Here is a 7,941-nt window from a genome sequence, read left to right on the forward strand (position 1 = left end):
GGCCTTTTCCCTTTTCTTTTTTTTTTTTCCAAAAAACTGTTTTTTTCCCTCAACTGTTTCAGCAAGACGTGAACGAGAGTCGGATTTAGTGAGTATAGTAAATTAGCTTAATTGCTTTCTTTACAGTGGTATTTTTGCAAATAAATCAGTACTAATTTTGTTGAAGACATAATCCATACTCCATCACCCTAAGCTTTGGTGGCCTTTAACTTGCTTTCACAATCATGATGTTAAATTAGGATGAGATTAATTATACGTTCTAGAAATTGTGATAATGACTTATTGGCATAATGTTTTTACAACTTTTTAATAATGAAAAATATATAATATAATATTTATATTCAAAAAATATTTAATTAGATATCTAAATTTACATTTTTCTTATCAATCTTTATAAATTTTAACATCTTTAAAAAAAATGTTAGTGTGATTGTGGATCAATAAACATTTGACACGTATACAAAATTTACGCACGTGAAAGACAATCACATGTCATGAAAAAAATAAAATGTATATTTAATTTTTTTCTTTTTTTTTTTCTCTCTTCCAACTTCCTCACTCACCCACCTTATGGTTGTATTGCATCCATTTGGCCTCTTTAGAGGTCATTCCGACGGTACCGACATCAAGTCCGACCACAAGGCGTGGTGGGTAGGGACTAGGGAGGAATTGGGGACAGAAGAAGAAAAATGGGAGTAGAGGAAGGGGAAAAAAGTAAGAAAAAAATCATTTTAATTTTTTTACTTTTAAAATAGTTTTTATAATTTTGGTTTTTAAAAATTTTAGACAGCAAGATTTTAAATTTTGTGAAAAAGAAAAAAGGAAAATTTTGCAAAAATTTTAAATATGATTTTTTATTTTTTAAAAAAATATTTATAAATATTTTATTTTATTTTTTAAACAATAAAATCTAATGCATTATAAAAAAAAAAAAAAAGGATAAATTTTTGTTTTTATTTTTTATTTTTATTATAATAGACTTGTGTTTATCACATCCACAAATTTGTATTGTTTCCTTCAATAAGGTGATAATATTTACACACGTATCAAACTTTTATTGACTAACGACTGGGTCAGCAATTTTCATTGATAGCATTAAAAGTTGAGATTTCTTGATAGACGAATTCAAAGTTTGTGAATAATTTTAAATTGTAATTTATTAATTATAATATAATAATTATAAATGATATTTTTTTTTATAATTTTGGTATTTGATTGAATTTTTTTAATATAAGTATCACATTAGATTTTAGAGAGAATTCTTCACACACATTTTTCATTATCACAATCTTTAGGCTCTAAAGTTTAAAGTCTACTTGATAGCGACGGATGCAAATATTAAAGATTAAAAAATAATAAAATTAAGAAAACTTATTAGATATTGTGAAAAAATTTTCTCTTAAACACGTTTAGAATTTTCAAACAAACATATTTTTCTTAATTCACCTAATATTTCACTCACCCTCACTATCCAATATTTGATCAATCTATCACTCAAACATAAAGTTATTTATAATTCAATTTTAATCAAATTAATGGATCGAATTAATTTATTTTGATTAATCAAACAATTATCAAATTATTTTTTGTTTGAAAATATTTTTCAAAAAATTTTATTTTTCGATTAATTCGATTCAAAAATTGAATTAATCAAAATTTTAATTGAAATATAACATAATTTAAATATAAAATAAAAAATGCATAAAATGAATTACTTAATTTTATAATTTGTTAAAGTTTTTAATATAATATTTTATATTTGAATATTTTATTAAATAATTTTATTTAATTTATTTAAAATTAAAAAATCAAGAGTTTAAAAATATAATATAATTTAAATATATTTATTATTCAATTAATCAAAAAATTAATCCAATCTATCAAATTAAATTTAATCGATTAATTTTTAAAATTAATAAATTTAATTTAATTAATAAAAATAATTTAATTTAATTTAATTAATTCAATTTTAAAAAATTCGATTCAAAATTAACCGACCAAATAAAAATTCCTATTCAAACACCTAACACTCAACAAACATCTAAAAAAATTCCGAATCCACCACGGCTACTGATACAGTGGATCAGCATAACAAATACTTAACAAGAAAGTGGGTTCAAATTTGGATCAGTGGCATACAGGAAGTGGGTAAATCATCCGGCTGCGCTTAGGCCTCTGTCGGTTGAAAGACTAGACGAAGGGAAAGCAAAAATGTCACAAGACATCGTTCATAAGCGGCAAGACTGACGAGGGTCCCATTGAAGTAGGATTCATAGCTCAATTCTCATTTTAATGTGCCTGCCATTGACTCAGATCACACCATAACTTTAATGAATTGTCCTGCCATAAGGGGGAAAAAATGCGATAGCCATTGCCAACACAAACTTAAACCTACTTCCACATGCTTTCCTCCAACAATTTCTCTTCTTAGTTCCTTTATCTCGCTTGTTGTCTAGCTAAGATTTATAAATTTTTTAAGCTGATAAAGCACGGCAAGAGTCGCGATCGTGGATGAAAATTTCTAATTAAACCCAGCTAACAGTCCACAAGACCTCTGTACTTTGTCTTGGTGACGGTTTTGTTGTTTACAAACCGAAAGGAGAATTGATATTCAGGTTTGATTCTTACTATTGATTCACATCCCACCAAAGATGTGCTGGTTTCTCATGGATGCCACTGGCAAGTGTCTCATCATCCTATTCGAAAGCTCAGTTTCTTTGTGTGCGGCATCGCTTCAATGACATGAAATATAATAGGTAGTAAAAAATTATTGGCCAAAAAAATTTATAGCCAAAAAATACGTTAAGATTTTTTTTTTTGCTAAAATAACAAAAAATTCTTTAAACTTTATAACTTTATTTAGATAAATATTTATTTTTTTTTACATTCAAATAAATCATTAATTTTTAATTTATTTTTTAATCAATTCTTAAATAAGGCTGATAAAAATAAACAACCCGTCAACTTTCGATTCAACCTAATTCTATAAATTTTTATTTTTTAAATTGGGTTTTGGATTAAGTTGATTTTTTTTTTGAATAAAATCGAAGTTGGGTTTTAGGGTAATTTGTTCTAATATGATTTGATATAAATAATTTTTTTATTATTTATTTAATTTTATATTTATATATGTATTATATTAATAAGATTATTATGTAATACTTTAATTTAAATTATTATATTTATGTATAATTAAGATATAATTTATATTAAAAAATAATATTTATAAATATTATATTAAATGAAAATTATTAAATTAATTTTGAGTTGAAATTAAAAATAATATTTTAATATTAAATTAGATCGATTCGAATATTTATTTTATAAAATCGAGTTAAGTTTGAGGTAAGTAAAAATTTATCTTAATCTAATTCGTTGTCATTATTGCTCTTAAACTTTTAATTTATACTTAAATAAACTTTTAAAATAACTATTTTTTATTAAAAATAAAGATTTATTTAGATACAAATTAAAATATAAAAATTTACTTTTATACAATAAAGTATGAGCTTGTTTAAGAAAAATGGAATAGTTCAAGGATATTCTTAATGCCTTTCTTTAATTCCATTTGCTTCTCATTCAATGAAGGTTTTATGTTTTTTTTTTTTTAAAGTGTTCACTTATAATTTATATTAAAATTATAAATAAAATTTAAAATATTATGTTATTATATTATTATAATTATACGAGATCACATATTTTGAAAAAATATAATTAAATCATTATTAAATATTATTAAATAAATCATTATCAATATATATAATTAAATAATTATTTAACTAAAAACTATCAATGAATTTATCAATTTATATATTAATTAACAAGTGTTTAAGAAAAATAATTTAGAATTGTCCAAAGAAAAAAAAATTTTCAATTTTTTAGTGTCTATAACGCCCTTTTTTGAGGCATGAATCCGCCCCAATCCTCTTTTTTCTTCAATAAATTTTTTTATTACAAATTAAAACATTGACATATTGTTAGGGCAGTTGAAGATACAGTAGTAAATTTGAAGAGTAAGGAACAGTTTAGTGCCCTTTTAAACAGTTAATATGTTTGCTAAATAAGAAGCAAATTCCCCATCGAAGGTTGAGAGGGTCATTAGGCGAGAAAATGGAAAACGAAAGCCCAATATTTTGCGGTCGTTGATCATCCATCATCGGACGGTCAAGCTTGGTGGACGTATGTGGTGATCCAGGTGAGAAATACCAGACAGAGGGCTTGTTTCCCCAGCGTTGCTGTACAATCTACAGCACTTCTTTGGAGAGCACATCAAAGGAACCAAGGGCTGAGATCAGAAGAAAAGTGGACCCCTCAACTCGTGTAATGCTGGGGCCTAAGATGTATTTTTGCTCTCTCTTAGGGCATGGGCACGGGCACGGGCTCGGCCACCGGCATCGAGAAGTTTTTATAATTAATTAATCAATCGAGTTAATTTTAATTAATTATTAAAAATAATTTTTTTAAAATTTTAATTTTTGGTTAATTAAATTTAAATTTTGAATTAATCAAAATTATAATTAAAATATAATAAAATCTATAAATAAAATTAAAAATACATGAAATTATTTATTTTATTTTAAATTATTAGAGTTTTTAATTTAATAATTTAATATTTAAATATTTTTATTGGATGATTTTATTTAATTTATTTTACATATAAAAAATTAATAATTTAAAATATAATATAATTTAATATATTTTATTATTCGAGTAATCAAAAAATTTAATCAAACCAATTAAATTAATTTTTAAAATTAAAAACTTTAGATTGATTGTTAAAAATAAAATTAATTAATTAATTAATTTAATTCAAAATTAATTGAATCAACGAATACCTTGCTTGTAACGGGGTTTGATGGTTGTTCTTGATCAAAATTTGTTGACGGTGATACTGATGTTAATAATGAGAATGTGGATCCTGGTCCTGGCGTAGAGGATTTTTCCTCTTGACTATTCCCTTTTTTTGTTTTCTTGTTGAATTCTAGTTGATTTTTTTCGTTGACTATACTATCGTAATCTAAAAATAAAAAATTATAATGATTAAGATTTTAATAAATGATATCAGTGTTTTTTTAATAAAGTGTCCCTAGTTAAAATTTAATAAAACTCTATTTGAAGAGCATTGAAAGAATTTAATCATGAATTTATTGATTTGTGCTGTAAAATTCTCATCCCAATGTTTTTTTTTTTTTTTTTTTTTGGCGATAAATCTTCACGTTTGTGTTTTAAAAAATTTAATATTTCATATGTTAATAAAACAAGTATGCACAAATATGGTTTGGTATTTTTAATTATTGTTGTTATTGAAATGTAGCAACGTATGAGACACTATCTAGTTAATATTATTATATCCGTGGAGATTTTTAAATTTTATACTAAGTGAATATTGCTAATGTTTTATTATATTAATTTATTAATTAATTTTATTTAAATTAATAAAATTTAAAAATTTATCAACTATGTATTAAATAGTTTTTTTTTTTTAAGAGAAATCGTTCAGATTTAATGTGACTACTGGCTTGCTTTTCAACATAAAATTCGGAAGGCACATAAAAGGTCATAGTGATGGAAGACTAGCTACTTGCCTAACTTGACTTTTATTTTTATAACAAGATTCTTATATACATTCGTAAATAAATTTTTAGCTCCTCAAATAAATATAAAGAGTCATCACTTGCCGCCAAAGTATAATTAACTTTAATTAAAAAAATATAATTATTTAAATTCAATTTTTAATATATATATATATATCACTATAATATTTGATATACATTTAAAAATTATACTAACCATCCGCAATTATTAATCCAATTGACATAGAAAAAAATTTTCTTATTTATTCAAATTCGTATTTTATATGAAGCATGCAATAAATATAATATTAAATATAAAAAATAAGTTTTTAAAATCATTTGAAAAATGATAAATTATACTATTAATCACTTAATCATAATAATATTTTTAAAAATAATAATTAAATTAAAAAAAATTTTAATTTAATTTTTAAAATTTAAATATTTATCTTTTTATCACACGATCATTTGTTTCTAGCCGTAAACTAACATGATAATTAAATATTTAATAATTAAATAATTATTTTAAAAAAATGAATATAATTAAATGCTAGCTCAAATTTAAGTTATTAAAAGTACCTTTGGAGTTGTGTAAGAGTGAAGTAACATTAACATGGATTCATGGGAGATTTGTCCAAGTCATTAGGAGTTTGATAGCTCTGATTTGGCAAAGAGAATCTTCCATTCACCAAGTTTGTAGTTGATTTGATGGTGATGTGAGTGAACACTGTTTTCCTTTGGTACAACCATCTTTTAGCTTTGCATCATTCAGATTTCAAAACAAAAAAAAAAATACTATATATACATAAAAGGGAACAAAGGAAACTTGTCGAATTTACACTTAAATTTGTCATTTCGGTCGATTTATCGTTTGCAAGATTATTATGGTATGGACCCGACTTTGATCTGATTTCCACTTAAATGTCTAAAAGCTTTTATTTATTTTTTTAAACCCAATTAGGCCCAGCTTAATCATTACATGGGAAGAGTGAGGACACAAACAACTTATTTTTAATTATCTCGAGGATTCGTACCAAAAAATAATTATTTTGATTATAAATATTAGGGGAGAAAAGGCCAAAAGTTATGCAATACTAGCAATTTCCCATACATAAAAAGGAAAAAAAAAAAAAAAAACAGCAGCACTATATATGCCACAGGCTCCCACTGGGGAACTGCTGAGGGGCTTTTTTTTTTTTTTTGGTTCATGAAGTGGAACTTGGCTTATTGGTGACTATTCATTATGAAGAAGCGAAAAATGGATTTGTCCCAAAAGTACAGAAAGGGTCAAGTGGCATGTATCACTTTTGCACAACCATCTTTAAGAACTGTGGACATATACTCCATTTTAGTGGGGATAACCCATTCATTGTCAAGGACATGATAAAAGCTATGTTAGGCCATTCTCAAAAATAAATGAAGAATTTACGGCGCTTTTGTATCACCACTAAGGTTCTCTGCTTTAGCGTATGCACTCAACTACTCGCTTTCACTGGTGGAAGTACTTACACATGTGATTAACCCTTTCATCAATATTAAAAAGAATCAAAATAAAAAAAAATTAAATAGCCTCAATGCAAGCCATTGGTAAAACGTTTACTTTTTAAAATTTGTTTTTTTTATACGCCATGATTGCATTTGGATCAGCTGTGAGAAAAAAATTTCATCTTATTAGAATATCAGAATGATATTAAACTCGTATATAATTAAGGCTAAAATGAGTAAATGAAATTTCAGTGTGCTAAAAATCCTTTTTCAACGGGCTTCCAAATGTATCTAATATAGTTATTTATGTTTCTTCACATTTGGATTCGAATCATTTAATTTGTTTTTACATTTGTTCCACTCTTAACCTTGTTCATATCATAATTTCTGCCAAGTGGATAGATGTAGTTTTTTTAAACAAGCGTTGTCATTACTGTTAGTACTTTCTTTTTCAAAAGGGTTGATTTTTCATACCGTGAAATGCAAAAGCCTTGATGTTAAAGTGAAAAAAAAAAGAGATGCATAAAAAAAAACAACAGTTTTCAAGAAAGCTACAAAGGAAGATCATACTGTTTACATCTGTATCTTGGTACCATTCTTGAAGCAACACAGGATAGGGGGAGGATAGGATGTCAATTTTATAGAGTGCCCATGCTGGGGAAAATTGATGTGGCCAATTGTTCAGGCAGCTGGGGGGCAATGGGGCATGGCCAGGGAGATTTTAATGGTGACCTCTTTTAATTCTAGGAAATCCAACACTTTTTCATTTTGATACCCAATGCCCTCGTCTCTTTCTCTGCTTTTCCCCACCAAAAAAATTGACCCAAAAACTGACCGTAAACTGTGGTAAACTGTCAAATTATTGGGGCAAAAAGAAAGGCTT

The sequence above is a fragment of the Durio zibethinus genome, chromosome 18, assembly GCF_047325235.1.
Source record: "Durio zibethinus cultivar Kanyao isolate XHJ-2024 chromosome 18, ASM4732523v1, whole genome shotgun sequence".
Classification (NCBI taxonomy): domain Eukaryota; kingdom Viridiplantae; phylum Streptophyta; class Magnoliopsida; order Malvales; family Malvaceae; genus Durio; species Durio zibethinus.